Source organism: Tupaia chinensis, unplaced genomic scaffold (genome assembly GCF_000334495.1).
Source record: "Tupaia chinensis unplaced genomic scaffold, TupChi_1.0 Scaffold000392_1, whole genome shotgun sequence".
In the NCBI taxonomy this organism is placed as follows: domain Eukaryota; kingdom Metazoa; phylum Chordata; class Mammalia; order Scandentia; family Tupaiidae; genus Tupaia; species Tupaia belangeri.
In genome coordinates, this window is record NW_006159894.1 from 2,603,631 (window position 1) to 2,627,365 (window position 23,735).

At 44.7% G+C, this 23,735-nt stretch overlaps 1 protein-coding gene across 1 annotated transcript in view; it reads left to right on the forward strand.

Annotated features, from left to right (window-relative positions):
• The window catches only part of CLIC6 (CLIC family member 6), a 49,333-nt gene that overhangs the window by 13,778 nt on the left and 11,820 nt on the right, over nt 1–23,735 (forward strand). The window lies entirely within an intron of this gene.

The following is a 23,735-nucleotide window of genomic DNA, read 5'->3' on the forward strand; positions in this document are numbered from 1 at the left end:
TTTTTGCTATAGGGCGTGTGCGCTCGCCAGACAGAGAGAGAGACAGAAAGCGAGAAATCACCCCCCAGGGGGGATGGTCACGCCGCAATCCCTTCTCCTCCATTCTCCTCTCGGGATCTTGGGCACGCACGCACACGCGCCCGGCGTGAGTTTTTAAGCCACAGGGTCTGGGACGCGAACCGCAGTCGACTACGTGGGAGTCCAGCGACATAGCCATTATGCTAACTGCTGGTTCCCACCAGGTGGTTTTTATCATAAAAGGCTGGGTCGCTTTTGCCTTGTTGGCTGACCATCCTGTCACCATGCTGGAGTGGCTACCTGCATGTACTCCATTTGACAATCCTTGCTAAGCCCAGCCTTTCAGTCAGCCCTGCAAGATACCAGGCATGTGTGTGAAGCTGCCTTGGAACCTCCTAAGATCAACCCATCTGTTAGCTGAACACCACTGAGTAACCTTTATCAATACCATGTGAAACAGTAGGACCACCCAGGCAAGCCTTCATCAAATTACTGGCTCAAAAAAATCATGAGATATACTGAAACAAATACGTTTGACTGCTATATATGGGTTATTTTGTTACACAGCAATTGGTGACTGGGACACATAGCTTGTGTCTCCTCCTAAGCTGGTGAAATATAGGTGGATGAATAGGAAGGGCCAAGGTAGGAGGTATGGATTAACTTAAATTGGTTCTGGTCTTAGAGGTACAGAGGCAGGGAGGCTCCAAGTTCTGTTTGGTTCCTGCATTTTTTGCCTTTTGAGTCACTTTAGAGAAAGGAATACTCTGTCATTCAAGAATGTAAACCACCAGGGTATATAAAAACAGGCTGCATTATTAAGCAAGCTTTCCAGAACAAGATGTTCCTTTGTTGTAGTAATTCCTTGTGAGAATTTTACAAGGAAATAAGCTTTTCATCTCCATGTAAAGCTTCAGTTGGTATCAGGCCATATTATTAAATAAGGATTAAAAATAGCCCTGGAGTTTTTTATAATTCATATATGGGAAAAAAATGGCAAGTGCCATTTTGCTTGTTCATGTACTTCTTATGACTTGATTCCACCTGCTGTGATGATAAATGCTAACATCACTAAGCCTTTTTGCCAGAATTTAAAGCTAAAAGCAGGGTGGCTCAGTAATTAAGCTATATGGGTCAACCACTTAAGCCATCTAATAATAAATTAATTATTACAACAGTTGAAAGAATAAATACTACATATACTTGGGAATATGTTTAAGATTAGTAGGCTCTTTGAAAAGTTCTGATATATGTTTCAAAGTTTTAAGATCTAAAATGTGTTTCTTAGGATTTAGATGTAAGGATGAATCCAGTTAGTATTTTTTAAGTTTATTTCTTTATTCTATGAGTGAGAGAGACATGGAGAGAGATACACACAGAGAGAGAGACAGTGAGAGAAAGCACCCCCACCAGGTCTCATTGCCATGATCTACTCCCAGACTCAGCCAGCCTCAGATCATGGGCATGCATATGTTCAGCATGTTCAGGGAGATCTCTGGACATCAACTGTGAGTCTTCCCATGTAGGTCAGCCTCTCAGACCACTACATTTTACCACTGCAACTTATTTTTATGTTCTGAGGATATGAAGAATGAGAAACATGTTTTAAGGTAGGACATAGTCCCCTGTATGACCTGGCTTTGGCAATCTGATAGCACATTTTAGCAGAGGTGTGCAGACAATGTGTGTAGCCCTCCACCTCACTGGGATGGATGGCCTACAGCACTGTTGGTGTATAGACAAAGTTGATCTAGAAAGTAGTATCCATGTGTAGACTTGTATGACAAAAATACTCAATTTTCTTTTCCTGCACTTGAGATATGAAAAGTATAATGTGTGATATTTGTGTATGTAAATTCACTAGTACGATCACAATAAACAACAGCAATGAAGATATGAAGGTGAGAGACACGGCCACATTTCCTTTCATTTATCATGAGTGTGGGGAGAGGACCCATCCATCTCATTCCTGTCCTGCATGGAGCCTTATTTCTGCTGCTGAGCTTTGTTGGTTGTTGCTGTTCTTGATGGCTTTTGTTGTTGTTGTTGTTGTTGTTGCTCTTTAGAGGGGAGAGGAAGAAAGGCAAGGGACGAGACAGTAGACCAAATGGGTGACTTACAGTCCATTTAGAGACCCCCTGCTTTGTAATGAGGCTACAGAAGCCAAGAAACCTTCCAGGTGGTGCACGCACACCCCATACACTTCTCTGTTCTCCCTGCTCTTCCTGACCCTTCAGACTTGGAAGGCGGTCTGCTTCCTGCCCCTCTGGATAGCTCTACTCAACATGTAACTCAAAAATGATGATTGAAGTAGCAAGAAAACCTAGCTTGCTGGCATAAACTGAAAAGAAAAGGGAGAAGGTGACTTGGAGGGGAGTAAAGGCCTGGCAGAGGTTGCAGGAGAAAGATAATCAGACCTCACGGTGGGTCTCATGACTGTGATGCAATGAGACTGATCTCCCTTGGTCTCTGATGGAGACTCTGAAGTAGGAATTCCAGAACTCAAGCTGGGGTATCGAATTCTGAGGCTGCAATGCCAGAATCTCCCCCAAAGAGGCCTTCCCTTATTTCATGACCTCTGGGAAGGTGTCTTTACCCTGTAGGGATTGTGAAATCAGTTAAGAACTCAGTACGGACTGGTACTGTGTCACATTTCTATTGGTTTTAGCTCAAGTGATCTCTGTCACCCTCTTACGTGGTTTACAAATATTTCAGAACGCTTTCTGTTCTGTGGGATACTCTTCCTCTAATTTTGTGGCTGATGGGATATTTCTGAAGGTTTTTCTGTTTGTTTGTTTGTTTTTGGTTTTTCCTCTTGGCAAAGAAAACAATCCTCTGTTGTATTCTTGTTTCAGTGGGAAAATCAGTCAATATATAAATTCAGCTCACATTGTCTTCCCCAGGAATGTAGGCCACTTGTTAAGAATGTTTTTCATATGTTGGTTATCAGTGGGTGACATTTCAGTAGTGGATAAATTTTTTATTTTTTAATCTTAAAACTCTTATCGGCAGTCCAGATTTTTAGGGCTATAAGCCTAATTTCATGAATTAGGTGAGTTTGCTTTTCAAGGCTTGTAGAATATTATTGAAGTTCTTGCTGCCTGTACCAATAGCATGAATAAAAAGGGAAAATTAAAAAGAATTCCTGAAATTATTCAACTTATTAACAAAGAATAATTTGTGAAATGAGTTTATGGCTCTGGGTTTCTCCAGCATACTCCACACTCCACTGCATGTGTGTATTTGTGTTGGGGGGTGTTAGAATGTTCACAGCAGTATAGGTGCCCTAAATTAGGTCAGGAGTAAAGTGTGTGAAATTCAGAAACTGACGCTCATTTGGATGAACCCTCTCCCCTTGCCCCACTGTCACCGTTCCCTTGACCTTAAAGGCATGATGACATGTCAGAGACATTGGTTGTTTCTGCTACTTGCATTAAAGTGCTGACACACCATGTGACTGACTGGTTGTGCCATGACTTCATTGATTCAGCAAGCGTTATTAAGCACTCCAAATTTCATAGAAGAAGATCTTTTATTATTATTTTTTATACAATTTCATGTCTCAGAATGAGGTTTTTGTGTTTCTTGGTTTTGGGTACTCAGTGTTTGGTGCCGTTTTCACTCTTGTGCCTCATATTCTTGAGAAGACATTTCCTTCATCAAACAAACTCATGGATGAAATAGTACAAAACCAAGCCGACCCACTCACCCTTCTATGGTGGCCGTCAGAGGGTCTCTATGACCAGGTGCAGTTAGTAGGTATTTGGACAGAGATGGGGTCAATGGAACCAAGGCACGACTGGTTTAAATGATGCTTGAGACTGGATGGGCCAATGTAGGGTCAAAAATACCTATGACATAGTAAGCTCCCTCCTGGTCTTTAAATCTCTTGATCTCTCTCTCTCTCGTTAAAATGTTATTTTATTCCTATGGACATTTTTTTTTTTTGGAGAGGTTTTTGCTATAGGGCTCGTGCGCTCACCAGACAGACAGAGAGAGACAGAGAGATAGAAAGCTAGAAATCACTCCCCAGGGGGGATGGCCATGCCGCAGTCCCTTCTCCTCCATTTTCCTCTCGGGATCTTGGGCACACACGCACACGTGCCTGGCGTGAGTTTTAAGCCACCGGGCCCGGGACTCGAACCGCGGTTGACTACGTGGGAGTCCAGCGACATAGCCATTACGCTAACTGCTGGTCCCTGGACATCTTATTTTTGAGACAAGTTAGAGCTCTCATAGAGACATAGAAATAGATCATTTGCTATTTACCCCAATGGTATCTTTCTTTCTAATAACTCAGGGCACACTTTTATGAAGTTGCCTTCTGTGTAGGGTGGAGTGAGAGTGAGGTGAGTTCAGAAGGAGAGCTAAGAGCTGCTTGGCTTCTTCCTTTGCTGAGGAAGAGTCCGTCCGCACTGTCACCTCTGAAGTCTTTTCTCCTAGTTTCTTCCATGTGGACTTTGGTTTCAGACGCAGGGAGAACGTAGAATGGAAAGAGGCGTGTGGGTTTGGGGGCTGTCCCTTTGGTTTCACAAACTCCACATTGTCTTTTTAGTTTTAGGTTTGAACTGACTTTTGTGCTTTTGAAGATTTCAGCCAAGTTTTCTTATTTTATATATAATATGATTTAATGCATTCCTGGTTGATTCTTTGTTTCCTTTCAGCAATGCAAAATGACAAGCTGGTTTGAGTCCCAAACTTGTGAAACCTGAAATTTTGGTTTGGCAACACAGGCTTACCTTCAAATCCCTACAGCCAGAAGAAAAGGGAATGTCAGGGAAAATTAGCAGCTTGATAATGGCTTAGGTTTACTAAATCAAGAAGGTAGAGGGAAGGTCAGCTAGGTAGTGGTTAAGTGGCGGAATCCCACGTGGCCAACTGCATAGTTTGAGTCTGGACTCTCTGGTTTGAAAAAACATGTCAGTTGCATGTGCGTGTGTGCCCAAAATTCTTGAGAGGAGAAATGGAGAAGGGATTGAAGTGTGGACATCCTCCCTGGGGGGTGTTTTCTCACTTTCTGTTTATCTCTGTGTCTCTCTGGAGAGCACACATGCCCTATGGCAAATTTTCTAAAAAGATATAGGACAAAGTTTATAAATTTTTTATTACAATAAATACTATCCCACTACACCACTGATCTGGCATGTGGCCCTAGGGTGCGTAGTACAGTCACCTCTCTCTTTTCCAAGCAGTTTTGTTTGTTCCTCATCCTTGTTGAAGTTATTCCATTAAACAAGACAAATTCTGCAGGAGAAATTGATGACAAGTGACTAGAAATGGTTCTTTTTCTATTTGTCCTGTGAAATGAGGCAAAATTTTCCAATAAGCAAGTGATCCATAAGATGAATTAGAAACATCAGTTTAGGAAACAAAGTCTACATATTGTCCTAGGTTACTATATTTTAGTATTCTGGGCACTTAACTTTAGATTTCAAATACTTTTCATAGCTATGGCAGTCAGCTGTAGTAATTACCATAGCTTCTCAAGACTGCCTGAAACCTTTTGGAAAGAGATCAGACAAGAATTTCTTTACAAAATATAATCTATTAATACAAAACAAGAGTGTTCATCTAGCTTTTGGCATCTCATCAAACACCTTTCTATAGGTGTTACCTATAGAAAAGTCACAAAAATGGACCTTCATTTTATGGACAGACAGTATCTACTTGTGGGAAGTTTAGAGGTCATGGGGGCTGGACCTTCTTCTAGCCTGGTCCTAGGGAAGACCACCACTTACCTTAACAGAATGGCCTTTTTCTTTCATGGAAGGCTGATGAGGGCAGTTTTAGGCAGGTGGGTTCTTCCGTATCTTGCAAATAATACACACAGGTGATCATCCACGTTCCACCTGAAAATTAACCACAAAGCCTCTGATTTCTGCCATCTTTATTTTTATGTATTTTTTTAAGGTTTTTGTCATAGGGTGTATGTGCTCGTCAGAGAGAGAGACAGAGAAAAAGAGAGAGAGTGAGAAATGACTACCCAGTGGAATAGTCTCACGACAGTCCTTTCTCCATTCTCCTCTTAGGATTTTGGGAATCCACACACATGAACCCAATGTGCTTCTCAATCTGCTGTGTCTAGGACTTGAACCATAGTTAGCCATGCAGGAATCCAGCACCTTAACCATTATGACACCTGCTGGCCCCATCCACATTGACTCTAACCTGTATCTCATAATAATTCTCTTAAAAACCCTTAAGCGATTTCCAACTTACTAACATTAGTCTGGACAAAAAGTGCTATAGAATCCCCAGCTCCTGGCCTCAGATGTTCATGTATTGGTCACTTAACCCATGCTGAGTGTGTTTGGGGTGCTGGGCTTTTCGTTTTGTTAATAAATAGCCTCAGGCTTTGGCCTCCTTAAAAGTTAGAAATAAGCCCAGTCACAGTGGTGCACAGGGAGCTCCACCACATGTGAGTCTAGAAACCAATGGGAGGCCAGGGTCAATTCCTGGACCAACCTCAACAGGCCAGGTTGTATAGATGAGCCTGGGGAAGGAGGATTGTGTCACAGCAGGACTGTCGAAAAAATGCTTATCTGTTTCTCTGTCTCTCTCTCCCTCTCAGCCCTCATAAAGAGTTAAAAAAATACTTATAAACATTATAATGAAAAAGGAAGAGAAAGCAGGTGTTTTTTCTCAGGAAGCTTTGCAAAAGAGAATTCTGGGAAAAATTGAGAAAGCTGAGTGATCGTTGGAATTTCCTTCCTATAGTCTGCTCTGCCTAGTATATAGGGTGACTCTACTCCCCACCCCTGGGCTTGCTCCTCACCCTTGCCCCTAGTTCATCAATGAGAGTTGAGAGATAATGCACAAATCTTCAGTTGTTATTTTCCTAACATGAGCAAGGTATGCATAATCCAGCTGCTGATCTTGAATCCAGAGGTGTTTTAAAGGCACACTGGTCAGGTCTCACTTGTCTTTGGGACTGGGACTGGGTGTTTGAAGTGCCCTGAAAAGAAAGTCTTTGTTCTCTGTAGGCATTTTTTAAAAAAGAATTTTTTCCTTTATCTTATTTATCATTATTTATATTTTCAATTTGACCAGAGTGAGACACACACACACACACACACACACACACACATGCAGAGAGAGAGAGAGAGGTGGGGGGGGGCGAGAAAGCAAGCTGCTGCCAGGTACAGGACTCAAACTGTGGTCAGCCATGTGGAAGTCCAGCACCCCTAACCACCACACAACTTGCCAGCCCCTTCTAAGGCAATTTTTACGTGGGCTCTAGGAGAACTATCATGGAGGGATAGGGAGACCAGCTCATCCTACTGTCCAAGAATTTCTTGGTTTTAAAGCTGAGAATATGATATGGCAGGAAGTTCCTGAGTCTTGGGTAAATCTAGGTGCTTAGCCCCTTTAGGAGCCCCAGACAAAGTAACTTGTGACATTTTCCACTAGAATCTAATGAGGGGTAGATGCAGTAAAAGAAATGGCAAAAAATCTGAAAGCGCATCTCAGGACCACTAGGGGGCACCAACGACCTCTTGAAGTTTCCACAGCTTGGCAGTTGAGCCAGGCTCTACAAACCTTACTGAAGAACGAAGATGCAAAAAGGCCCAATGTCATGGGTAGACCCTCATCCTCTTGAGGTGGTTTTGGAACTGTGCTCTGTTAGACTTTTGGCCAGATTTGGCCTCAAATCTGTCTTGACAAATTAAAAATTGGAGCATGGGCTGGCCTGGTGGCCTAGTGTTTAAGGGAGCCAGATCCCCCCTGGCCAACTGGGGTTCAAGTCCTCAGCTTCAGTCACTTGAGTAACACTCCAGGTGCACGTGTATGCATATCTCAAGTTTCAACAGGATGGAGAAATGGAGAAGGGATTGGAGAGTGACCACACTTTATTTCTCCCTCTATCTCTGTCTCTCCATCTCTGGTGAATGCATGTGTCCTCAGGCAATTTTAAAAATAGGAGAAAAATAGTTATCCAAGTCTCACTGGAAAAGTCTCTATTTGGGGCTTGTCCATCAGAGGCTGTGGGCCTGAAGGTGACCTGGAAGAATGAGTGGTCCTCTCCATAATTCAGATTCATTACTGTGGTCCAAAAGTAAGGATTGTGGTCTTGGCTCAGATGTTAGTGGGTTCAACACAGGAATCTTACTTACTCTCCTAGTGCTGTGGCCATCACACAACTCTCTGGTAAAGAGTGGAGTGGCTCTATGCCGAAGGTGTCTGGAAATAGGCTTAGTACTACCTGCTTCAGGGTTTGTCTCTCGGTGTGACTAATTATAATATATAGTAGTTGACTTGCTGAACTGTCTAAGAGCATATCTGAGTGACTCATATGGGAATCTAGCAGTTATTTGTTTTCTGTTGCCGCTGTAACAAATGACCATTAGTGGTGGTCAGTTAAAGAATTCAGATTTATTATCTTACAGCTCTCTTCATCAGAGGGCCTCACTGGACTGACATTAAGGCATTGGCGGGGGTGCATTTCTTTCTGGAGGCTCTAGGAGAGAATCCATGTCTTTGCTTTTTCTAGCTCTCGAGGGCACGTGCCTGCCTCAGCTATGGCCCACTTCATCTTTATTCCATCGACAACTTTTCATGTCTCTGACCATTCTTCATTGTTCAGATCTTTCCTGACTGCTGCTTGGAGGGGTTCTCACTTTTACAGATTCCTGTGATTACATCGGCCTCCCTGATAATCCAGGATGATCTCCCCATCTCAGAAATCCATAACCTTGATGTAATTCGTACAGCCCTTTTTGCCATGGAAGGGAACATATTCACAGGTACATAGCTTTGTAAGACTCCCCAGTTTCTGCAGGCGATCCCAGCTCTGCCTGGTTGGCCAAGCCATTTGCAGGGTGGGGAGCAGTCTTGTTAATCAGGCAGAAGGATTATTTGCACTCCAGGGTGGAGATGGGACGGCAACCCCAGTTTCATTGTACCTTGAATTCTAGCAAAAGTTTCCTAGAGAAGGAATAGAAGGAACAGAATATGTAGCACATGGTTAGAGACACCCTCTCCCAGCCTACCTGGCCACCAAAGTTGTCCAGTTGTCAAATTTCTTCTCCCCACTGTCCCCTGGCACACAGAGCATGCATTTTTGATAGTCCTAACCCACTTACATTTTCTGCCTTATGAACTTTTTATCTTTCACACTTTCCATCTGCTTTTGATATATGTTCTCTTACAATTATAGAATTCTGCAAGCCATTTCCATTACTGAATAGAAATGGGGTAAAATAAGCAATAAAATGAACAAGTTGACTGCGTCTACTCTGAGGATGAATCTTCCTGGAGCTGGAGCCCCTTCTGTTTGTCCAGAGTGGGATTAAGAGGATGGATTCTTTTTTTTTTTAAGTGATTTTTTAAAATAAGAATTATTTATTTAATTCCATTTGTTATTATTCTTTCTTAATTTGATGAGAGAGAGAGAGAGAAAGAGAGAGAGAGAAAGGGAAGAGAGAGAGTGAGAGAAAGGGAAAACAGGAAAGCAAACCACCCGGTCTAGGACTCGAACCACAATCGGCCATGTGAGAACCCAGTGCCTTTAACCATCATGCCCCCTGCCAGCCCCAAGAGGATGGGTTCTATCTGACTACCTTGGTTTAAATCTTTCTGTGTGGGGGCCAGCAGGTGGTATAGCAGTTACATCACTGGAGTCCTACTTGGCCAACCATGGTTCAAGTTGTGGACCTGGTGGTTTGAAACTCACGCTAGGTGCGTGTGCGTGCATGCCCAAGATTGCAGCAGGAGAATGGAGAAGGGATTGTGGTGTGGCCATCCCCCCCTGGGAGTGATTTCTCACTTTTCCTCTCACCATCTCTGCCCTCCCCCCACCATGACTACATGTGCCCTAAGGTAAAAACCTCTGGAAAAAAAAAATCCTGCTGTGTGACCTTGGGAAAGTTTCTCTGCCTTTCTGTGCTTCCGTGTTCTCACCTGTTAATGGAGTCAGTAGTAGTATCTGCATCCAATAGGGCTGTTGTTTAGATGAGTTGAGCTAAGATAAGCAAAGTATTTAGAAGACCAAGTAGTACAGAGTGAATGCCCTGATGTGTTAGTTGCTATCTTACCATTATCATTATCATCATTATCATTATTAGTATTTTGCAACATAGCCATTTTGTTCATAATCACACCTGTAAAAGACAGAGCTAGAATCTGTGATCTTCTTAAGGCCTCGGGTGCATTATTTTGAGAAGATGCATCTAATTGCGTATCTTCTTTTTAGAATGAGAGGTGGGAGCTAAACTCCCAGGTAGCAAATTGATACTGATCTGTGGATCCCTAAGGTTGGAGGAGGAGGCCCCATTCAGGTGCAGCAGGGCACCCATTACCTGGCTTTAGAGAATGCCCCGGTTGTTTCCTCTTTGATTTGGACGGAAGTTCACATTTTTCTTTTTAATCCAAGGAGTGATATGGAGGCTCAAAGAGAAGTTGTGGCCTTGTTTAGAGCAATTTGGAGATTTATAAACGAGGAGTTGGCTAGCCTGTGGCCTGGTGGTTAAAGCAATTGAACGCCACATGGCCGAATATGCAGTTTGAGCCCCAGAACTGATGGTTTGAAAAACATGCTGGGCACATATGTGTGCATGCCCAAAATCCCAAAAGGAGGGAGCACTGGAGGAGAAGGGATTGCAGCATGGTCCATGCCCTACACTGTGTGCGTGCGTGTGTGTGTGTGTGTGTGTGTGTGTGTGTGTGTGGATGGGTGTGTGTGTGTGCAGGCGCATATGCGCTTTCTCTCTTTCTCCAACAAGCACAAATGCCCTCTGGAAAAATGAAAACAAAATGAAAAATGAGGAGGTCCTGTTTCTCGCCCATTGTGGAGTGTGCCGCATCCCAAGAAGGGCATTTCTGGGGTTGGTTTGTCACCTAGTCAATTTGAACTGCTCTGTGGTTGGGCTGAGCAGCAGCTCTTCACAAAGGAGGCCTGACAGTCAGGAGGGGAAAGACTGTCCCTGGAGTAGCTGTCTTTGCAGAGACCCAGGAACTTGGCCAGGCTGTAGACCTCAGCCCTTGTTTATCTGTTCTCTCTCCCAGGAAGCTGATGTTTCTTTATTTTGAGCCTGACCCTGTCAGCATTCAAGGTATCAGCTATCTGATCTGATTGAGCTCTCTGTGCTGATGTTCTACTCAGGGGTGAGCAAGGCTTTAGATTGCTGTGTGTGTGTGTGTGGATGGGTGTGTGTGTGTGGGCAGGCGCATATGCGCTTTCTCTCTTTCTCCAACAAGCACAAATGCCCTCTGGAAAAATGAAAACAAAATGAAAAATGAGGAGGTCCTGTTTCTCGCCCATTGTGGAGTGTGCCGCATCCCAAGAAGGGCATTTCTGGGGTTGGTTTGTCACCTAGTCAATTTGAACTGCTCTGTGGTTGGGCTGAGCAGCAGCTCTTCACAAAGGAGGCCTGACAGTCAGGAGGGGAAAGACTGTCCCTGGAGTAGCTGTCTTTGCAGAGACCCAGGAACTTGGCCAGGCTGTAGACCTCAGCCCTTGTTTATCTGTTCTCTCTCCCAGGAAGCTGATGTTTCTTTATTTTGAGCCTGACCCCGTCAGCATTCAAGGTATCAGCTATCTGATCTGATTGAGCTCTCTGTGCTGATGTTCTACTCAGGGGTGAGCAAGGCTTTAGATTGCCTATGAGGAGTTTAAAGATGGTCTCTGCCCTCTAAAAATAAGTCTTTTATCTGGGCAATCAGGTGACCAGTCATCCTAGCTTCCCTGGGACTTAGGTGGTGGATATAAGATTTTTAGTTTTAAAATCAAGACAGTCCTGGGTAAACCAGAGTGAGATGGTTGTCATTTTGGGTGAATGAGGAAGGGAGCAAGCTGGGGATATTTGGGCATAGTTAAGACTGGGAGCACTGCTGGGCTTGCTGATGCACTCCTCGGGGAACATGCATGACTTCGCTGTCTTTAAAGACCTCTGTATGATGAAGAATTTCATAGAACTTTTGAGGACGATGGTGTTTGCTCCACCATGTGAGCTTTTGTGGAGTGCCTTCCATGGGCCTGGCTCTGGGCTGTAGGTGCCACCAAGGAGTGGGTGACAGATGCTGCAGGGAGCCACATAGCACCTGTTCTCTGCAGAAGACTGACTCAGTCCCACCCCAAGGCATGTCACCTTGGTAAATGATTGGTGCTAAATGAAGTAGAGCTGATGATATTGTTAAGCAAATTCAGAAAAGAGAGAAAGAGAAGCCGATCAGAGAGCCATAGAAAAGGGCCTGGCAGGGTGTGGGGGGCCTGTGAAGAACTTCCCAGCCAGGTAGCAGCACACAAGGGAGGTATTTGGGGAAGGTGGCGTGGGATTGTTAGAGACAGCAGTTGACCTGAGAGAGGGCGGCATTTGAGGAGAGTGACTGACTTGACTGGCAAATAGTGGAAAGGGAAGGGTGGGGAAGGGAGGGAAGAGAAATAAAAAATAAGATGAAGAAAGGAAGGAAAAAAGGAAATAGTGAAAAAAGAGAAGAAAAGGAGAAAAGGGAGGAGGAAAGGAAAGAAAAAATGGGAAGATGAAGGAAAGAAAGTAGGAGAAATGCAGGAAAAAGGAAGTGTGCAACAGATTATCGAATGTTTCTGTGTCAGGCGCTCTTCTGTGTGTTTTATGTTAACACCTCATTCAGTTCTTGCCCAACACTAAGGACTGTTACTGTATCATTATATTGTGAGGAAAGAGAGGCCCTAGAAGGTTTAGTGACTTACACCTGGTCATGTTGCCTGGGAGTAATGGGTTTGCACTTGACTGGCATTCCAGCAGAATGACCTACAGAAAATGGCATCTCATGGGAGTTCATCTTGTCTAGGGACAGGGAAGGTCAGAGGGACTAGAGATCCCAGGCAGAGAGACCCTCGGGGCCTCCTGCAGGAATCTGGATGTGAGACTCTGAAACTGAGCAAGAGCAGTTTCAGAGGCAGAAGTGCTGTACTGGTGAGTGCCCCGGGGTTCAGGGGAAAGGCAGGAAAGTCTGGATTCCACCCTGAGCTCCAGAAAAGAAGCTGGGACCATCGAATGGATCCGGTTTGGGAGAATAAGAGAATCTTTATTCTTGTAGTCCTATTTGTGCCTGGGCAGGTTCTAGGGTTTTCTGAACCTGCCTCTTCATCTGTAAAATGGGAGTAATAACAAGATATATCTTGTACAATTTTGAGAGGATTAAGTTCGATTGTAAATTATGTAGAACCATGCTTAAAATCAGAGTAGGTAGTCACTGAGTGTTAGCTATTATCATTTGTTTTAAACTACCAGAGGGCACATATGCTTGCCAGAGGAAGAGAAAAGAAGAGAGAAAGAGAAAGAGAGAAAGGGAAAGCACCCCCAATGGAGCATCATCATGCCACAATCATTTTCCTTCTGTTTCTCCATCCTGTTGGGATTTGTGGCATGCACACACATTTGGCCTGCTTTCCAAGCTGTTGGAGCCAGGATTCAAACTGTAGCTGGCCATGTGGGATCCAGCTCCCTTACCCACTAGGCAATGGGGTTGGCCCTATTATCAGTTATTATTTTTTTTATCATCTTAGAAATTGACAGTGTTTGAAGGACACTCCCTTCAAAAACATTCTCATTTGACTAAAAAAGGGCAGGCTACTTTGCCTCTTCCCATTTTGTTGTAATAACTTTGCTTCATGTGGATCTGCAATTCGGTCATGCTGAACTCAAAGGCGTCTCTACCCCTTCCCTGTAATCCCTTCTCTCTCAGCAGTGGTGGACAAAAGACGGCAAAATAGGCACTTTTGAAAAGGTCATCACACCATAATTCACTCCAGCCTTACCTGGCCTGGATCACTGACATGCACATGCTTTATTCAGCATGCTCTGGGAAGCCCTGGGTTTTTGTCCCATGTGAGTTAAATTGCATTACCACTGTGCCCCAGTTGAGCCCAGGATCAGGCTTCTAACCCGTATGAGCTGAGGTCTTTCAAGCCATGTCTTGAAATGGAAGCAGTTCCCTGGGCTTGTCAGCCCTGCCGTCAGTCAAGATAGGCACAGCTCTGCAGAGTTCCTTACTCTGGACACTTTACTGGAGGTTTGTGTAACTCCCAGACTCAGATACCAGGGCAGGCCTTTTTGCCTTCTGGTGGAAGATCTGTTTGCAGTTCAGAAAGGGACTTCGGGGCCAGCAGGTGACACAGTGGTTAAGGTGCTGGACTCCCATGTAGTCAACTCCCATGTAGTCCCATGGTTCAAATCCCAGGTCTGGCAGCTTGAAACTCATGGCAGGTAAAATGTGCGTGCATGTCCAAAATCCCAAGTGGAAAATGGAAGAGAAGGGATTACAGCATGGCCATCCCCCTTGGGGGTGATTTTTCACTTTCTGTGAAAAATCTGTCTCTGTCTCTCTAGCAAGTGCACGTGCTCTATAGCAAAAATCTCTCTCTCAAAAAAATGGGGGGGGGGAACTTTACTTCTTAATTTTCACTTGAAGTAAATATAGGACGTGTTACATTTTGAGAGAGGGAGGTAAAAAGCAATGATTCTTTAAGGACTATACGGATTGGCATGAAAATCACACTAATTGAGGCTTGTTAAAAAGTACCCTAAATTCCATAATTGTCTGTCTGGTGTGCTCAGGTTTGGAAGAGTAATGATGATGATGACGATAATGACAATAATAGCTCTCTTTATTGGGTGCCCAGGGTATTCAAGTAAATCGCACAAAGAGCCTGCACGGTGTAGGTGTCTTCATCCCTGCTTTTAAAATGAAGAAACTGAGGCTCAGGGAGTGCAATGAATTGCCTTAAGGGTGCACAGTTGATACATGGTCGGGGCAGAGCTCACCAGCTCTCCCTGCTCCAGTGCCCTCACCCATCGCCCTTGACCCTGCTGCCTCCAAGAAACCCGATGTTGCTTAAAAATGGAATCTTCAACTTACTGGGCCAATGGAGAGGATTATATACATCATTAGGGACCAGCAGATGGCATAATGGTTACATTGCCGGCCTCCCACATGGCTAACTGCTGTTCTAGTCCTGGACCCAGTGACTTCAAACTCACACCAGACACGTGAGCACGCGTGCCCAAAATCCCAAGAGGAGAATGGAGGAGAAGGGATTGCAGCCTGGCCATCCCTCCAGAAGGGGGTGGGGAAGTAATTTCTCACTTTCTGTCTCTCTCTCTCTCTCTCTCTGTCTGTGTCTCTGTCTCAGGTGAGCACACACGGCCTACAGCAAAAATCTAAAAAAAAAAAAAAAAAAACCCAAAAAATGTACATCATTATTTAGATCAAAAAGCCTCAGATATATTTAAATATTATTTTAAGTCACAACCGTGAAACCAGGAGGCTGGTAACAGAGAGTGGCTTGGGGAGGACTTTGCTGCTGATGACTTGCCATCCCTCCCTTTCTTGCCCCTTTTCTATTCTCTCCCCTTCCATTAGATGTGATTCTCGATGGGCGATCTCTTAGAAGTGAGAAGAGAAAGAGGAAGGTGGGGGTCAGAGTTGCTGCATGGCACTTTCTGAGGTGACCAGGCTCCAGGCACAAGACAGCGATTGGATTCAGACTGCGGTCGTTTTTTGAGTGGTTTCTATGTGCCAGGAACTGCCTGAGCCTGTGGGAATCACCCAGACAGATGAAGACAGGATGCTGACTCCAGACACCTACCAGAGAGAGGGTTAGTGTGGTCCCAGCTCTCTCATCAGCTTCACATGGAGGTAATGACAGATTCAGTAGGACTGCCCCCACCTGACCTGCCAGGCCTTCTCTCAGGGAGGGGACAGTCTCCCTGCTTGGCCCTGGCCTCCTCCAGATGGCAGGCCTCTATGCAGACACAGCGACTTTACCCCTGCTGCTCCTGGACAAGATCAGCTGTTTCACATGCTACGTGCTGATGACTGATAACCCTCAGGGCTTCCTGAGTTGAGTTCGTAACTCATGTATCCCAGGAGGGGTGTTTGTGGAACTTTAAGTCAGTCACATGAGCAACAAAATTCAGGGCTGAGAAGGGAACACCAGTCTCCATGGTCAAGTCGAGGGAAGGTGCAGTAGAACCTAGGGAGGGCTGGCTGCTCAGCTTGAAGGTCAAGGTCAAGAGCTTTGTGTTGGCCAATTTCCCAAGTGTGTGAGGCTACTGTACTTTCATCAAAGGACATAAGTGGGGAATTGGTAATTCATAGAAATTTGTAGGTGGGACTTGGCAGGAGTGGGCCATCTCCTATATTGTTTGCTTTAACTTCTGATCATCCTATGTTCAGCCTTGCCTTGGGTCAGCTGCCAGTGCAGGGGACTCCTAGCTGGTTCTTTTGGCCAGAATGTTCCTCCCTGGGGAGAACTGACTCCGTGGGCCCCCACATCAAACTCTGATTTCTGACTCTGGCCTCCTCTGATCAGCCACTCTTTTTTTTTTTTTTCTTTACAAGTGTTTTGGAATCTGGATCAAATGATCACAGATATTTCACACGATAATAGAACAATCATAAATTTGTCTGGAATCATGACAGGCCCCACTTCACCAAAGCAGCTTTGTGCCAGGGCAGTAAAGTAAGACACATCTCACTTGCTGTCCTCAATACCTGTAGGCAAGCTATGATCATTTTTTTCAAATATATTTTACCAATTTATTGTTTAATCTGTGTTTATAATCATGATATTTTGTTGTTTCTTTTTTTTTTCTGAAACTTTTTTAAAAAAATTAATCAATGTACATTCATCCCCTAATCATTGTCACAACACACAAGAAGTGGTTTCCCATCCAGAATGTACTGCATAGTGGCTTGGTCATGTATGTTATCATCGATAATTTTCCATCTCTAGTTTCACATATATATGTGTGTGTGTGTGTGTATGTATTTACTCCTACGTCAGCCATTCTTTTTATTCCACCTAATGTCCCTTGGGAACATTGAGAAGAGAGCAGCCCTTCATTACTCATTGACTTTCCCCACATCCCTGCCATGGAGCCAGATTAGCCATGTGCTCCCAAAGCCTTCCACCAGACTCCAAGTGTCCTCCTGGTTTTCTTCAGGGAGTGGGGTACTACTTTGCTCATAGGGTGCATGTCCTCCTCCTTGGTTGAAAGCCAATCACCGGAAGAGGGACAATCAATCTCTTCTGTTATTCTCCAAATTGTGTTTCATTATGTTTGGGTAAAGTAAAGAAAGGATTATTTTACAGAATGGATTTACCATTTAGAATTTAAAGAATATTCTAGAAAGAAGTAGAGCCAAGAAAGAATCAAGGCGGTAGGAGTGTCACCTGCTCTGGTGGGGGGATGCAGCTCCCAAATGCTCCCAGGTGGAGTGCTGAGGGGCCACCCAGAACACCTTGAAGGGTCATCACCCTGTCAGGTCTGCACTGGGATGCTATAGGGACCCATTTGGTCCTTCAAAGGCAGTACTGGATCAGGGAGTCATTTTAGTTGAAGGTGGCTGTGTGAGTGGTACATAGAACTCAGCTTAACATCAGAAAGGTCATTTGCCTGAAGCATGAAGTGGTTATGGGAAATTTTTTTAAAAAGCCTTTTAGGGGGACACATGGAGTACAGCAGTAAAACGCGATGCTCTCCGAGGCTGACCCACATGTAAAGATTCCAGGCTCACACATGGGGCCCTACCTGAGCGTACCAGGCGTGTGCGTGCCAACGATCCAGGCTGGCTAAGACTGGCAGTGGATTGCAGCCTTGGGACCCTGTTGGGGTGGTGTCTTTCTGTGTCTCTCGAACTCATGGAAGAAATAGATTAACTTTTATAAAACACAATCTTTCGCTCAAACTCTGAATGGAGTAAGTGTGAAAGGAGTAAGTGGAGGGAGATGAGTGTCTGTGAGGACAGTGAGCTGCTGTGCCTCAGGGTCGCTGTTTGGAGCCAAATTAGCTGTGAGCTGAGACTCCCAGGGGCCCTGGGAGGGGCAGGCGGGTACAGGCCAGGACCAGCAGGTCACCACCCTCTCAAAAGCCACAACTGATATCAACGGGGATTTCTCAGAATATGCCACAGAGGCTCATGCTTTTCTTGGAGAATTATCATCCATAAGTGCTCAAAAAAGTTGAATTTGAAAGGCAGACATACAGTTCTGGGTTATCCGAATGTCTCGATCTTCGCTGGAAACAAAAGATACTCTGCTCTCTCACACTGCTTAGGCTGATTTTATCAGAAATGTATATATACATTTAGAAATTCTCCCCCGGGCTGAGAACCCTGCTGAGAAATGTTAGCCCAGAATGCAATTAGCTGGAGAGAATGATTAGCATTGGAAAATAAAACTTCAGAAAATTAAACATCCCAGCGATGGCGACAGTGTCAGTTATTCCCTCCTAACAGATACGCATTTATCCCATCATCTTGTCTGGTTAATGAATACGGCCAAGACGATGCCCTCCCATTATTGCTCAATAACGAGCGATGGAGATGGCATATCTTTGCCTTTATTTTTGCTGGCACGTCCTAGCCCTGAAGCACATTAAAGTAATCAAATTAAGCAGCAAGGCGTCCTAGTCACTCCCACCATGTTCCCGTAACCCCCTCATTTACAACAGACTGAGACAGAAAAAAATTTTCTAGAGCAATTTAAGATGAGGCAACATGGGGTATGTGTGTACATCCTGTTTTATTGGCAGTCCTGGCAGCTAGTTAATTCGTCCAAAATGCCTAACGACCTGCAGTTCAGTAGCCAGGCAGGGTTGGAACAATTCCGTTTGAAGGCCACCTGGGGGACGTGGAGATGGCAACTTTCCTCACTGTCTTCTAAGCTGTGGGTGCTGAGGCCACGAAGGCCACTGCCCTAGCCCTGCCAAATGCTGTTCCAGTTGCAGATCTAAGAAGGGGCCAGTAAGGAAGTTTACGTTGTCATAGCATCAGATAACGAAGGCCATTTTTATTTATATATTTATTTAAAATGATCACTTCTATCCCCTTTGTCCCTTCTAAAGAAAAAGCTGCAAGGATTCAGAAAATGATGCAAAAGGTGAAAAGAACAATTGCAAGGGAAACGATGACTTGAGTTGGAGACCATTAACGAGACAGAGCACGGCAGAGACCCGCGTGATTTAATTTAATTACTCTCCAGATGCGGCTGCAGAAAGCGGCGGCAGAGCAGAGCCCCATGGCAGACACAGGTGCACTTTATCAAGACACACGGCACAGGGCTGGAAGCTCAGTGGGGATTTTGCTGCATTCAGGATGAGTTGTAACAGGATTCCAAAGGTTAGAGAGACAAGGGAGAAAGAAAAAGAAACTCGGCAGAAATGATTTGAGACTTTACTCTGTTTAGTGTAACTATTATAAAAACGAGTTTTAAAAAGCAGCAGAACAAGTCAGGACTGGCTGAATATGTAGTTTTGTGTCCCTGCACTTTTCTCTCCTGCTTCTCCCTTCGCTTGGCTTGACTGTGTCCAAACCTGCAGTAGTTAAGGAACTGCATGGTTTAGAGTGTTCTCCAGCAAGCCACTGGGAGTTTTTTGTTTTGTTTTTGCCATAGGGCACATGTGCTCACGAAAGAGAGAGAGAGAGAGAGAGAGAGAGAGAGAGAGAGAAAGTGAGAAATCATTCCCCAGGGAGGATGGCCATGCTGAAAGCCCTTTTTCTCCAGTTTCCTCTTGGGATTTTGGGCATGTATGTGTTTGCATGCAGCATGACTTTCAAGACACTGGGTCAAGTCCCACCCATGGTCAATAACCATGCTCCCTTCTGGCCCCTCTGTGAATTTTGTGTAACTCAACTCTGTGCTTTCTCTTACTCTGAAACAGAAAGTGAGAAGAAGGTGGAGGCAGCCTTCAAAATGGCCATTGGAGGCCAGCCCGTGGCCTGGTGGCTAAGGTGCCAGACCTCACATGACCTACAGTGTGGTTTGAGTTCTGGCCTCCGTGGCTTGAGAAGCATGTCAAGTACTTGTGTGTGTATACCGCAAATCCTGAAAGGACAGAAAAGTGAAGGACTGGAGCATGATCACATCCCACGAGGGGTGTTTTCTCACTCTATTTGCCCACCTCTCTCTCCGGCAAGCAAACTTGCCCTCTGGCAAAATTGTTTTTAAAAATGGCCTTCAGCTGGTGGTACCCCAAGGTGGGAAATGGGTGCATGTAGGCGAGGGGGATGCTATCTGTAAGGGAGTTATTAGAATCACTCGATGCATGTGTTGTAACTGTCCAGCTCCCCACCCTTGGCTTCCCAGTAATTCCACAGATGGGAATTCTTGCCTGGGGAGTTCTCCAACTTTCCCCTCTAGTAGGCGAAGAAGCAAATGAAAGTTGTTTTTTTATATAAGGGTGTGAGGGGGGTGTCAGGCACAGGCCCAGCATGTAGGGCTCTTGAGTTCAGTGATCTGGGACTCTTGGTGTTCCTTTGTCCTTATGTTTGAGTAGCTGTGTGGTCAACAGCAAAGCTTTGCAAGTTTTTTCAACAGTTTACCCCGGAGGGACTCACATTGCTCTGTGTCCACACTGATAATTATGCTTCTGCATCAGCCTTTCCTCTTGTCCAGGACTGGGCTAAGGCTGTGCTTGTCACAACACAGTCTCTGACCAAGGGTATCACATTACCTTGGGGAGCTAGTTAAACATTTAGATTCCTGGGGAATCAGCAAGTTAGCGTAATGGCTATGTCACTGGACTCCCACCTAGTAGACCGCGGTTTGCATCCTGGACCCGGTGGCTTAAAACTCACGGCGGGCGCGTGTGCGTGCGTGCCCAAGATCCCAAGAGGAGAATGGAGGAGAAGGGATTGCAGCGTGACCATCCCCCCTGGGGGGTGATTTCTCGCTTTCTGTCTCTATGTCTCTCTGTCTGTCTGGTGAGCGCACGCGCCCTATAGTGAAAACCTCTCCAAAAAAAAAAAAAAAAAAAAAAAAAGAAAAGAAAAACATTTAGATTCCTGAACTAGTCCTATAGTGAAGGTTAGAGACTGTGTAGAGGAAGCTGGATTCCACATGACTAACCAGAGTTTGAATCCTGCCCTTGAAAAACATGGTGGCTATATGCACATATGCCCAAGATCCTGATGGGATGGAGAACTAGTGGAAAACTTACTGTGATGTGACCAGATCCTGTTGAGAGTTGTTTTTTTCTCTCTTTCTCATGAATGTACCTCTGACATAAAGCATAGATTCCTAGGCCTCATGCATTAGCCACTGGATCTGTCCCTCTATTTTTTTGAATTAATATTTTTACTTCCTTTTGTATGAAAATAAAACTTAGATGCAGTTAGGTATCCACCATAAGACTTCGTCAATTTACCCATGTAGCCACTGCCCAGATCATGATGTAGAACATTTCCACCATCCAGAAGGCTCCCTCCTGTGCTTTTGGGATAATACTCATCTTCCAGGGGCAATGCTGTTCTGACTTCCATCATCATAGAGAAGTTTGCCTGTGCTTCAACTTTACCAGCATTGACCTATATAGGACCTTTTCAAGTCTGGGTTTTTCTCTCAACATTGTGTACATGAACTACATCCACACAAGTTCGTTTTTAGTTGCCAGAGGGTGCCTGTACTTGCCAGAGAGAGAAACAGAGAGACAGGGCAAGAAGGAGAGGGAGAAAGTATCCTCTCCAAGGGTTGTGGCCACACAATTCCTTCTCCATTTCTCAATCCCGTTGGGATTTAGTGCACACACACATGTGCCTGGCATGTTTCTCCAGCCACAGGCCAGGATTCCAGCTGTAAGGTTGATTTTGTGGGATCTGATTTTCTTAACCACTAGGCCATGGAGCAGGGCCCATCCATACTGTTGCTTATAGTAAGAGCAAATTCTTTCCCCTTGTGCTGTCTTAGCACCATTTGAATTTGCTTCGACTGATTTATTCATTCTATTATTTTTAAAAGAACTATTTTATTTAACTTTATCTATTTATTTATTTAAATTTGACCAGAGAGAGAGACAGAATGAGAGATGGGTGGGGGGAAGTGAGAAAGCAAGCCACCAGATCCTGCACTTGAACCCGCGGTTGGCTATGTGGCAGTCCAGTGCCCTCAACCACCACGCCACCTGCTGGCCCCTCATTCTATTCTTGATGATGTCTGAGTTGTCTGTAGCATTTGACTCTTCTATTAAGGGTGATGAGAATATTTAAGTGTCCTTTGGTGCCTATGAGCGCTGATTTCTGCTGGACGCGGGACTGCTGTGTTAGAGGGTAAGTTTTTGTTGGCTTGATAGATAACTACCAAACAGGTTCCCAAAGCAGTTTCAGCAGTTTACACTCTTGCCAGCAACAGATGGGAATGTCTGCTGATATGCATTTGACCACATTTGGCCTGTCACACCTTCTAATGGTAGCCATCCTGGTAGATACATAGTGGCATCTTCCTGTGGTTTTAATTTGCATTGCCCTGCTGATTAATGACCTTAAGAACCTTTCCAAGTGCTTTTTGGCCACTTAAGTTGCCTATTTTGTGAAGAGGCTAATCAAGTCTTTTCAAAACTGGGTTGTCTGCCTTTAATGTCCTTAATTTGTAGGAACACATGCTACTGGTCTTTTGTCCGATAATTTGTTACTAATACCTGCCAAAATCAGAGAATCACCTTTAGGCACTTTTTCTTGAACAGTTTTTTTTTTCCTCTTCCCTTCAATTTCTAAATAAGCCTGTCACTTCCTGCCTTCTGTCCTTCCTTACTCAGGTTATGGATATAGCGCTTTCAGCTTTCTTGCACCTATACAGTAGAAATGGACTGCATGTATTAAGTGTGGCTGTGTTTTTGTGACAAAGGCTGGCTGGACATGAGCTTGAATTCTGGGTTGTGAGGAATTCATCCTCTTTGATTTCTTGGCAGCATTTTATTAGCATCGTGATCTTGCTAGAGATTTGTGGGATGAGGAAAGATGGAAAGAGAAAGGAGATTTCAGAACTCTGTTAGTCTTGGTTCCATCACCCATTTTCTGAGAGTTGTGAAGCCCCACACATCTCCTCCGACCCCAACACCTGCCTTGTTCCCCTGCCAGGAGCCCATGAGATGGAAGACTTAAGTTCACTGGGTCTCTCTGCCTGCACTGGGGTATGTGTGTGTGTGACTGTGACCTGTAGTGGGCCATGAGGAAGGGACCATTTAACATCCTTCCACCCCAGTGCCAACTGTGTAAAAGTCTACCTTCAAGGTACAAATGCTCCCCACCTCATCCATCTGCCACCTCCATGGAGCAGGAGAGAAATATGGGGTTTTTGTCTGGGTAATCTTGGAACTCTTATAATGCAATCTTTTTATGCTGTAGATGAGCATAATAGAGATGAGTAAAAATGGAGCCTTGGTGGGAGAGCTGGCTCATGGTTTCATTTATTTAAGTTTATTTCTCCTACAAGAGCATGAAGGGAGGCACTCCCAGCGGAGTCTTCATTACTGCCATGTACTCCCAGCTTCAGTCAGCCCTAGATCGTGGACATTCGCACACCTGGGGTGTACAGGAGGTCTCTGGGCAATGAACCTGGAACTTCCCCATGGGGTCCAGCGTTGCCAAGCCTCATGATACTGCTGTGCTACTATCTGGCCCTGACTGGTGTGTTTTTAAGTGAAGATCATCCTGGAAGGAGAGCCATGTTGCTTCTAGTGGAGAACGTCATGATGGAGGGAAGGAGTCTGTCTTTTTCTTTAATTTTCTTTGTTTCTTTTTATTTTACATTCAGTCACTGTATCATTAGAGCATATAGCAAATGAATGTTTCCTTCATGAATGCTTTGCATTTTGGTTCAGTCAGAGATCTTACAATACATATTATCTTCAACAAATAATTTTTCTATTTTTGCATCCCTTAAATGTTTTGCTTCTTTCTTTCCCTCCTTGATTCCCTCTCCCATTTCCCACCCTCCTCCCACACTGTCTCTAGTACCC